Raw genomic sequence first — 12368 nt, forward strand, 5'->3', positions numbered from 1 at the left:
ACAGCAGATGAACTGATCGATCGAGGAATGAAGACGTCCTAGCAACAGTTCCCCGTTCAATAAATTTCTTTTCTTCCCAGTTTAGTTCAGTATCTCTTTATTTCTTTCCCGAGCTACCCATCTAATCGTATGCGTTCTTCTGTAGCATTTTAATCCTCATTACTTCGGCCATCCGCCAGTTATCTAGCTCCCCGAATACCAAAACTTGTTGACTTCAGTCCGGAACCACGCGGCTGCTACGGTCGTAGGTTCGAATCCTTCCTCGGGCATGGATGTGTGTGATGTCCTTAGGTTAGCTAAGTTTAAGTAGTTCTAAGTCTAGAGGACTGATGATCTCAGATGTTAAGTCCCACAGTGCTTAGAGCCATTTGAACCATTTTGTTGACTTCTTTTAGCCTTTCATTTCCCGATCTTACTCACTCACTCCTTTGTCGCGTGATTTAATTCGTCTAGATTCCATTACCATTGTATCTCTTTTGATGATATTAATCATTTACTCTCTTTTCAAAAGAGCGTCCATTCAGTCCAATTGATTTTTCACGTCCTTTGCCGTCTCTGACTGAACAGCGGTGTCTTCTGTTGATCGGTGCCTCATGCATCCATAATGTGACGACGCCACACACACGCAAAACTGACATTAGAAGAAGGCCGAGCACGTGAGCTACGAGTGCGGTTTTTCCTTGTGCTGCGGTGTTGTGCCAGCTGCTGCCATCTCGTATCGGCTTACAGAAGCTACTTGACGCATGCAGCTGATACGGCGGGGAGTGATGCAGAAAAAAAGACGAACTTCTGTGATGAGCGGAGACTGCATCGTTGTAAGAGCGACAGTAGGGCGTAACCTGTTAAGACCAACGGAACTGACGAAGGAAACATACTCGTTTGCGTTTTAGCATGACTACACAACATGTAAATAACTACGCGAACTTCAGCTATTCTCTTCTTTCGTAACGTCGTAGCGCTGAATTATTTCCACAATCAACACTCACTGCAGATGATTTCGTATTAGGAAGTCAAGGTTTGATTCAACTGTTGAACGTGCCAAGCTGCAGAGTACATGCTCTGTAATATTTCTCTACTAATTAAATTCTTAATGACTCAACTGATAGGGCGATTACAAACAGTGACGTGATATTTATTTATCCTCTCATCATTCGCCCTAACAAGAAATGTCGATCACGTTCTCAGTTGGTGACAGTGTTACATTTGTGAATAACGAGTAGTTGGCAGCCGTGCAGTGCCGAAGTTCGTAAAATAGAACTGCGTAAAATCAGATAGCGGTATATAAACTTCAGTGACAACTGATAGTGTGTGTTTGTTAGTTGTATTTGCGGACAGTAAATGTGACAGCTGACGCTGCGCCAATAAACAACGACGGTGCCCTCAGAAATTTCGAGACAGTCGCACGGTAAGTACGTGGTGACACATTATTAAATATTTATTCAGGCTGCTCGATTAGATATTAACGTTTGAATATTCGCTGTCAAATACTGAAAACCTTGTCAGTTGCTTTCACTCTCACGTTGAGCATTACATTAATGCGGTGTCTGCGGAACAAGTACAGCTGAGTCGTATAGGCCTACCTGGCCTCAAAATGTTTTTCTTCGATAAAAATAGTGACACAAGTAGAGTATCACTACTCCGGCGCACTGAAAAGCTGGTAATGTGTTCTGAATCGGCGTTAACATGGTTCAAGTCACTGTTTCTGAAATCTCTCTGGCCCTCGCTAACTCATTGTGAGAAATCCGTGGTGTAATGCGCGTGTGAAATTTAATACGGCACGTAATAGATATTGTTACTGTCAGTACTACTAATTCTGGCATTCTCTTGTAGTATCCTTTCTAATTAAACGAGTGCAGATTTTTGTTTGCCTTATTGAGATCTCCAAATTCTATTGTGATATTAGCAGCATATATTGTGTCGATAGAACGAAAATACAAAGAAACGAATATACTTGAAGAGCGACCAGGAGCATCCCAATGCAATTGTAAGACCAGAAGAAATAACGACTTAATAGGAAACTGAAAGAAGAAGCGTCTTTGCCAGCACTGTTAACACTGAATAAGTCGCAACTTTGTGCATACAATCTAAATAGCTATAAAAATAAAGGTAATTTCAGCGAAACAACAGAAGGACTGGAAAAATTGCTGTCAAATACGGTAATTTGAGGTAAACAGAAATCTAGAACAATTTCAATGAAAGCGTAGCGTTTGGATCCTTATAAATCATATCCTTGCTAGTATGAAGGTAACGTATAAACGGCATGTTTTAATGAGGATATCAGTTTCAAAAGTGACAAATATTTTTTTCCGACAGATCGTGAAACATTTGAAACAAAATTCAGAGAGCATTCCTAAAACTGTCATTTTTTAGCAACTTGTCAGTTTACACAGCGTCAGAAGTCTGTGCTCTCTCTAATTACTCTGCTTGCCTTTGCAGTCCCTCCAACAGACACGTGAGATGTTGCAGTATGTTCCTCGATTTGCCACATAACTGTGAGGATGCCAAATCGGTGTCATAGTATTTTTGAATTTTAAAAGAAATGTAGAAGAAAATATACAGAGTTAAGAAGACAAAAGTAAATCGAGGCTAACGTTCTCGAATATCTCCAGCGTAAAGAATGGCTTCCAGAGTTCTACGCATTTTAATTTTTGTCGATGTGTACCAAGGCGTACGGAACTGAATCAGTGGCTTTCAGGTGTGAACAGCTTTGAGATTATCCGCGGAAACCTCGACATATAGCCTGATCAAACCAAATGAGTAACTGGTGATGTGCGTTTATTCATTCGTTCACCAATGATAATCCTTCAATTCTACCACGAAGGAAAGCCTTCAGGGATGTCAGACGAGACAAATTATAGATTAACAGGCGGAAGCAGGCTCTGCAGACAACTTCTGTAAAGTAACCAAACAACAAATTATGAATACTACTAATATAGTTACATTAAAAATAAAGGAAATTTTATAGCATGTTTCACTATTCCTATTACTGACTTCTACCGAGTTGTAGAGGCGACTTAGTCGATAAAGTCGGGTTGTAGAGGGGAATTAGTCGATTAAGTTTTGGTAAGGAGTTCACGCCTGGAAATGTACCGTTTGGCTGTAAAATAAATTTGAAATTATGGTCACTTTCAAACCTCCCGCTTCACGGTATGACACAATAGTGCCAGAAAAGTGCGGACGTACCTATTTCTTGGAGCCGTTGTTGTGACGTCGGACGGAAACGGTAAAATTACAACAGCAACTGTTGTTGACGTTATCTTCTTAGTGCACAGATAAGGTGAAGATTTGAAAGTGATCAAATCTTCAAACTTCCTTTACATACAGATGGTAAATTTCCGTATATGGGTTCCTTACCAAGGCTTTATCTATTAAGCCCCCACTGCAATCACTAGGAGTCTGTAATAGGACTTGTGAAATAGTAACAGCAGTCTGTATTTCATCTGTGTTTTTCTGTCGTTTTTAAAAAGATTCTGATGGTAATTGCAAAACACTTAAACTTGTTTGAATTTTTTTCATTTTGAGACAACTGATGGACGCTCTGTTTAGTTGTTAAAAAACAATTAAGCAACCAATATCGCATAGAATGTTTCTTTAAGACAACTGGTTTCAAAGGACAGTGCTGTGATCTTCAGGCCTTAAAATCTTTTTGTTGTGAAACGTATTAATTTTAGGCGGACCTCACGCACAAGATGTCAGTTTGATAAAAATATCACATTATAAAAGCTTTATCATTGCTAAAATATTTAAAAACGTAAAGCACCTTGTGCAGCAAGCTTTGTCAATATACATATTGCGCACAGTTCCTTGTTCCGTCATACAAACACGATACACAATAGCACAGCTGATTACGTATGATGGACACATTCTAGACAGTGTACTGTTTTGAATGTGTCCAGCATATGAAAACAATTGTGCTATTGTGTACCGTGTTTGTATGATGCAACAAACAACTGTAAGCGATTTGTATATGGACACACCCTGTTGCACAAGATGCTTTATCTTTTTAAATATTTCAGCGATGACAAACCTTTTATGATGTGCTATATTGATCCACTTGACACCTTGTGCGTGAGGTCAGCGAAAAATGAACATGTTTTACAAAAAAGGATTTTAAGACCTAAAGATGACACCATAGTCTATGGAAACCGGCTCTCTTATATAGTGAAATATTTTCTGCGGACCTAGGCCGTTGAATGATTTTTAGCGCTTAAAGTTATATATGGTGTATAAATAAACTGCAGTCTAGAGAAATCTGGGTCACACAAGTTTTTTGTAAGACAACTCATTTGCAGAGTCACTGCATTTTCCCAAATTCTACCAGTGATTCGAAATCTGACACCTATTTTAGCTGTAATTGCCTGTGTGATCATTGCATTTCATATCCCCATAAATTATTACATCCGGCTGTTTGTATTAGTTAACAGATTCCAGTTGCAACTTGTGACATTGTGGTCACAGGATACTACGTTATTGCGTTCAGTGAAAAGCACAATTTTACATTTTTGAATAATTAAAGCAATCTTTGCATCTCACTGAAATTTTATAAAAGTATGACATTATTTGTGAAATATTTTAACCACCAATTTTTCATAGATAACTGTATCATGTCAGAAGTCTGATGTTTCTATTGGTATTGCCTGAAAGATCATTAATATTCATCATGAACAGCAAGCTTCCCAACAAACGTCACTAGGGTACACCTGAATTTAATTCTACACCTGCCAATGATATTCCGTCCAAATTAACATGCTGCGTCCTCCCTATGGTGAAATTCCGATTTCAGTTGTAAATATCTTTTGCAGCGCTAACTGTCACGGAGGTAGGTAGGTGGTGTGGCCGCGGTGGTCTCGCGGTTCTAGGCGCGCAGTCCGGAACCGTGCGACTGCTACGGTCGCAGGTTCGAATCCTGCCTCGGGCATGGATGTGTGTGATGTCCTTAGGTTAGTTAGGTTTAAGTAGTTCTAAGTTCTAGGGGACTAATGACCACAGCAGTTGAGTTCCATAGTGCTCAGAGCCATTTGAACCATTTTTTTTTTTTAGCTAGGTGGTTGCCTCACGTTGTCACCAAACAGAGGGGACAGCGGCGCAGTAGCATTGACCCAGCATGAAGACAGAACCACGACGGAGTGGATAGCCTCATTACTTCGTGCCCATGTCGTGGTTCCGTTGTGACGTATGTCGCGGAAAATGGTGCTCTAGCAAAACGGGGACAGGTCAGTGCCGTGCAAATATTGCTCATTTGCAGTCAGAGATGTAGTCTGAAGGGGAACAGCGCCGAGGTGGGAACTACGACGGTCTTGATCCATGAGTCTAAAGGTCTAACAATCTCCATGGTACTACAAGTCTTCTCCTCCGGACTTAGCTGCTGCTAACTGCGGCACTGCTGTCTGTGTTGATACCAATACGGTGGGCTTAGAGGCCTTCAAATGGCAGGTCCCATGAAATTTCCTGGCAGATTGTGTGCCGGACCGAGACTCGAACTCGGGACCTTTGTCTTTCGCGGGCAAGTGGTCTACCAACTGAGCTACCCAAGCACGACTTACTTGGAAGGTAGGAGACGAGGTACTGGCAGAGGTAAAGCTGTCAGGACGGGGTGTGGGTCGTGCTTTTGTAGCTCAGTTGGTAGAGCACTTGCCCGCGAAAGGCAAAGGTCCTTCATTGGAATGAGTGTCGGGGAGGTGCAGAGGTCAACTTTTTGTGAGATGTATGTACACTACTGGCCATTAAAATTGCTACACCAAGAAGAAATGCAGATGGTAAACGGGTATTCATTGGACAAATATATTATACTAGAACTGACATGTGATTACATTTTCATGCAATTTGGGTGCATAGATCCTCACAAATCAGTACCTAGAGCAACCACATCTAGCCGTAATAACGGCCTAGATACGCCTGGGCATTGAGTCAAACAGAGCTTGGATGGCGTGTAAAGGTACAGCTGTCCATGCAGCTTCAACACGATACCACAGTTCATCAAGACTAGTGACTGGCGTATTGTGACGAGCCAGTTGCTCGGTCACCATTCACCAGACGTTTTCAGTTGGTGAGAGATCTGGAGAATGTGCTGGCCAAGACAGCAGTCGAACATTTTCTGTATCCAGAAAGGCCCATACAGGACCTGCAACATGCCGCCGTGCATTATCCTGCTCAAATGTAGGGTTTCGCAGGGATCGAATGAAGGGTAGACCCACGGGTCGTAACACATCTGAAATGTAACGTCCACTGTTCAAAGTGCCGTCAGTGCGAACAAGAGGTGACCGAGACGTGTAACCAATGGCACCCCGTACCATCACACCGGGTGATACACCAGGATGGCGATGACGAATACACTCTTCCAATGTGCGTTCACCGCGATATCGCCAAACACGGATGCGACCACCAAGGTGCTGTAAACAGGACCTGGATTCATTCGAAAAAATGACGTTTTGCAATTCGTGCACCCAGGTTCGTCGTTGATACACCACCGCAGGCGCTCCTGTCTGTGATGCAGCGTCAAAGGTAACCGCAGCCATAGTCTCCGAGATGATAGTCCATACTGCTGCAATCGTCGTCGAACTGTTCGTGCAGATGGTTATTGTCTTGCAAACGTCCCCATCTGTTGACTCAGGGATCGAGACGTGGCTGCACGATCCGTTACAGCCATGCGGATAAGATGCCTGTCATCTCGAATGTTAGTGATAGGAGGCCGTTGGGATCCAGCACCGGCGTTCCGTATTACCCGCCTGAACCCACCAATTCCATATTCTTCTAACAGCCATTGGATCTCGACCAATGCGAGCAGCATTGTCGCGATTGATGGTACGCATTTCTCCTTATTACACGAGGCATCACAACAACGTTTTACCAGACAACGCCAGTCAACTGCTGTTTGTGTATGAGAAATCGGTTGGAAACTTTCCTCATGTCAGCACGTTGTAAGTGTCACCACCGGCGCCAACCTTCTGTGAATGCTCTGAAAAGTTATCATTTGCATATCACAGCATCTTCTCTGTAGGTTAAATTTCACGTCTGCAGCACGTCATCTTCGTGGTGTAGCAATTTTAATGGCCAGTAGTGTATTACACTCCACAAAATAGACATTGTCGACATTCAATAAATGTTCAAAACCTACCATTAACTTGCACCATGAACACCAAATGAAAAATGGCGCTCCGCAATGATCACAAAGAATCGCACCGTTCAGATTGAAGGCGAACATTTTGAGAACTGATAGATTGTGATGGCATGCAACCAAATGCTGAACAGTCTCTCGTTTAGTTTATCGTGAAACTTGCTATCCTTTAATGAATAGCTGGTGATCGTGCGATAATATATTTTATAGGCACGGAAAAAGCGAACATCCAGAGGTTGAATTTGTCTAGTAGTTCCAGGTGGTATGAAGTACGATGCCACTCACTTTCCAGGAGGGACAGTTGCTCTAAAGGAGTATTATTTTTATACGTAGGCCAGGTATCAAGCAAAAGGAAGTTATTTTGACCAGCTACTGGCCAAAGGCAATGGTCATACCATAGTTGTAGCTCTCTTACGCCCATTTTCCCACTCTTGCTTGCTGTGATGTAAACTTTCCCTACCATGTCCACTACGGACAAACGGTAGTTACTGTTGTTCTGAAGAAGGTTGGGTTATCCCGACTGAAACCTAGGTAAATTCTAAGTAAACGGTGCAACTGAGACTGTTGATTATTAAAATTAATTCCGTACTGTCCTTGCAAGATCACGCACACAAGACAGAATCTTAGGGGGTAGAGCACCTCCAACTTCCCGCAGCACAATAAATAACTTTGCAGCCAATTTATTCTCCAGATTAACAGTCGGAATAATTGCATACGATTGCGTTAAGGCATTGATATTAATTGATCTTGATACAACTCTCTTGGTACCCCTAATTTCCAGGGTTCCTTTCATATACATTTCCTCTTCAAATCCTTATTGGTCGGGGTTGCAAACAAATTCCTTCCTGAAGTATGAGATAAGTTTAAGAGTCCACGAGACTCAGATGGTTCAAATGGCTCTGAGCACTATGAGATTTAACATCTATGGTCATCAGTCCCCTAGAACTTAGAACTACTTAAACCTAACTAACCTAAGGACATCACACAACACCCAGCCATCACGAGGCAGAGAAAATCCCTGTCCCCGACGGGAATCGAACCCGGGAACCCGGCCGTGGGAAGCGAGAACGCTACCGCACGACCACGAGATGCGGGCGACTCAGATGGCCATAGACACGGGTTCACAGGTAGACGCCGTGTTTCTTGACTTCCGCAAGGTGTTCGATACAGTTCCCCACAGTCTTTTAATGAACAAAGTAAGAGCATATGGACTATCAGACCAATTGTGTGATTGGATTGAAGAGTTCCTAGATAACAGAACGCAGCATGTCATTCTCAATAGAGAGAAGTCTTCCGAAGTAAGAGTGATTTCAGGTGTGCCGCAGGGGAGTGTCATAGGACCGTTGCTATTCACAATATACATAAATGACCTTGTGGATGACATTGGAAGTTCACTGAGGCTTTTTGCAGATGAAGCTGTGATGTATCGAGAGGTTTTAACAATGGAAAATTGTACTGAAATGCAGGAGGATGTGCTGCGAATTGACGCATGGTGCAGGGAATGGCAATTGAATCTCAATGTAGACAAGTGTAATGTGCTGCTAATACATAGAAAGATAGATCCCTTATCATTTAACTACAAAATAGCAGGTCAGCAACTGGAAGGAGTTAATTCCATAAATTATCTGGGAGTACGCATTAGGAGTGACTTAAAATTGAATGATTATATAAAGTTAATCGTCGGTAAAGCAGATGCCAGACTGTGACTCATTGGAAGAATCCTAAGGAAATGCAATCCGAAAACAAAGGAAGTAGGTTACAGTACGCTTGTTCGCCCACTGATTGAATGCTGCTCACCCTGTGGGATCCGTACCCGATAGGGTTGATAGAAGAGATAGAGAAGATCCAACGGAGATCAGCGCGCTTCGTTACAGTATCATATAGTAATCGCGAAAGTGTTGCGGAGATGATCGATAAACTCCAGTGGAAGACTCTGTAGGAGAGATGCTCAGTAGCCCGGTACGAAGAGTCAAGTAGTATATTGCTCCCTCCTACGTATATCTCGCGAAGAGTCCATTAGGATAAAATCAGATAGATTAGAGCCCACACAGAAGCATACCGACAATCCTTCTTTCCACGAACAACACGAGACTGGAATAGAAGGGAGAACCGAAAGAGGTACTCAAGGTATCCTCTGCCACACACCGTTAAGTGGCTTGCTGAGTATGGATGTAGATGTCTACAAATTCGGGTCGATTCCGCAGTTTGTTGTGCATCAGAAGGTTGACGCTTTGTTTGAGTTTTCGTTGCCTTACGTCTTGCAGTTATGTAGCACTGTTGGAAATTATGCAACCATCCACTGCAATATATTGCATGGGGGCTTAATTAAATAGAATGTTAATAATTTTAATTTTTAGTCGCTGTCTGTCCAATTACGCAGTCTCGTAACCGGTTGGCCCTGAATAATATTAGTACGCAATGTGACTGCAGAGAATAAGAACAAAGAATGAAAGGAAGTTTCGTTAACACAGTTAATTAATTAAGTCCCCAGCAACTATAAAAGCTACGAAACAAGAAACCATAAGTGTAACTGTTCTGTGTGTGGAAGTGTGATTCAACGTACACATCTGGCACGGTTCTCCCTCAATACGACAAGATGCTTTAAATGCCATTTACAATAAAATAATTTAAAAAACCAGAAATGCTATGATTCCACATGGAAACCAGAATTACATTGTAATACATGAACACAAGCCAGATGCTTTGTTGACCGAACCTGTGAGCAAGAGGCATTAGGAAGTTTGAAATAAATAAAAATAAAAAATTCGTTACCTTCATATATGTTGACGAAAAATACACTCTGATCATTACAACATCCCCAATCGAATAACATATCGTGTCTTGCCCAACAGAACAACTAGTACTCTATCGACGTCTCAACAAGCACAGATCACGCCTACCTCAGAACTACTACAACTCTCACCAACTTCTCAGCTGCAACTGCCAGTGGAGGCGGCTGAATAATACTCTTTGGCGCAATCTCTGGCGCTGTGACAGTGTAGCCACCTTTCAATATGTCATGCACAATTTGATGTGTGTAACGTAGTACGTCACCATCATGCACATCCTGTAAATTGTATCGAGCAGCCGTGAAACGCTCGGGCGTCAGTTTTTGTAATAAGTGTGCCTTGTCCTCTCGAAATCTGCTCATATATTTTTTTTACTATGTTGCGGATGATCTATGTAGGTAACTATATTTAGTACCCGCTCCTTGGTCAACGATTGTCCTTTACTGTCTTTCACTGGGGGCGGGATTTGTGGCTCCCAATCCGATAAAGATGATGAACTGCATGGCCCGACACTTTTCTTAGAATCTTTTGTACTTCTTCAGTTCTTATCATCACTGTACTCTTCGTGTACGTTGTCCGCACAGTCAAGCATATACAACAACACAAATCCCACTGACTCATCTTGCAGAAACGTTAATATTTCGTCTGCCGCATCTTTCTCAATCTGCAAAATTGCTTTGTTACTTGTCGACTAAGCAGTTCAGCTACGCTCCTTACCCTCATGCTTTGCTCACCGTTGGATACCACCAGTGACGCCCCCTGTTGCCATTAGCAGCCAGTATTGTGATTGGTGGTAGATCACACATGGGGCATCGAATGCCGTAAACATCATTGGCCTTCTGCCACCTCCCTCTCAATGAGTTCCTTGTTAGTGGCCTGTAGTTCTAGCCTGGGGCGGTGTGGCCGCTCATCTGCCAGTAGGCAAACTCTTTTCCACCAACCTCTGCTCGTGTGGGCTACTGCTGTTGTGAACTGTCTCCTTTATACTGAGCACACAGCGTGAACCCGCATGTCGTCCGGAGCTGCTGGGCTGCCTGCCCTCTAGGCAGACAGGCTGCCGCTGTGGGGCGCCGTCTTGCTGTTGGCGGCCTTACCTTGCCGTTGGCGACATTGCCTCGCCTGCACTTCACCACCGGCCTTTGACCACGAGTCACGTGCTGATCACAGCGCCTTCGTCGTCGGTTGTGTACATCTTACGTTCTGCGGAAGTTGGCCTTTTTGGACATTTCGTCAACTATAGCAGTGCTGAGTAATAATGAGTGGTTAACGACGACTGCCAGGCAACCACACAGCTCTTCGCCCTATCTCGCCGTGGTCAGTGGACTACCGACATCCAGACAAACACGTTCCACAATCCTCCTTAGTAACCCATCACCACTATCGCTATAAAAACTGAACTGAACTCCGCCCGAACAGGCCGTGAAGGCCCAACGGTACCGACCAGCCGCCGTGTCATCCTCAGCATCACTGGATGCAGATATGGAGCTCAATCAAGTAGCTCCTCAGTTTGCCTCCCAAGGCCTTAGTGCATCCCGCTTGCGAACAGCGCTCAGCAGACCGGCTGGTCACCCAACAAAGTGCTAGCCCAGCCCGACAGCGCTTAGCTTCGATGATCTGACGCGAACCGGTGTTACCACTGCGGCGAGACCGTTGGCACTGTCGCTATAAAGCGATACGCTATAGAATGTTTAAGAAAAATGCTAACGCAGCTGGAAATTCGATAAAGAATCTGACAGGAATTACGTCAGATTGTGAGCCCTTGTGGAGATTTTCTGATTTCAGCTATTTCTCAATTCCGCTGTCACTGATATCGATACCACCTATTAACTGGAGCAGTAACCCTATATACTTCCTTGTAAAGGAACATTTGAAAACGAAGGTCAGCAATATAGCTTTTGCTCTGCTATCACGAGGTCGTTGCTACAAGTAACAATTCCTATTTTTTAATATATATATATATATATATATATATATATATATATATATATATATATATATATATATATATATATATATATATATATAATAAATCCAATTTTTTAAATAGGTGGCCCTGAGTTACGACAAGATGATTGTGTTATGTACCCAAAGGTACCCAGTACCATCACGCAAGGTATAGGGCCGGTGTGACGGTGACAAACGCAATCTGACAACGTTCACTCCCTTCGTGGTGGTGTATGTGGAAAGGGACCTCATATGGAAAGAAGTGATGCTGCCCCTGTGTCCAGTGTCGCAGTGGGCCACACCACTGCTGCCGCGTTAAGGGAAGGAGTAACAGCTGTCTCCTTGTTGACAAGTCCCTGGTGTCCAAGACGTCGTCGCACTACCCCTGAGGATATGTGTTATGCTGTAAACAGGCCCATTCTCTGACGCGAGTAACGTGACGTGGCTTGCGACATTTTCGGCTCTGTGACCCATGTTATTCTCCCAAGCCTGACATCGTACTGGAGAAAGAAAATGTTCGC

The 12368-nt window shown here is 43.2% G+C and overlaps 1 protein-coding gene across 1 annotated transcript in view; it reads left to right on the plus strand.

The window, feature by feature from the left end:
• Nucleotides 1-820: 820 nt before the first annotated feature.
• Nucleotides 821-12368, plus strand: part of LOC126336571 (serine/threonine-protein phosphatase 6 regulatory ankyrin repeat subunit A-like) — a 129709-nt gene continuing 118161 nt past the window's right edge. The window contains exon 1 of the mRNA XM_050000464.1: nt 821-1405. The gene's annotated coding sequence lies outside the window, so the exon portion shown is untranslated. The remainder of the gene's footprint in view (nt 1406-12368) is intronic.

This window comes from Schistocerca gregaria, chromosome 1 (assembly GCF_023897955.1).
Source record: "Schistocerca gregaria isolate iqSchGreg1 chromosome 1, iqSchGreg1.2, whole genome shotgun sequence".
Classification (NCBI taxonomy): Eukaryota; Metazoa; Arthropoda; class Insecta; order Orthoptera; family Acrididae; genus Schistocerca; species Schistocerca gregaria.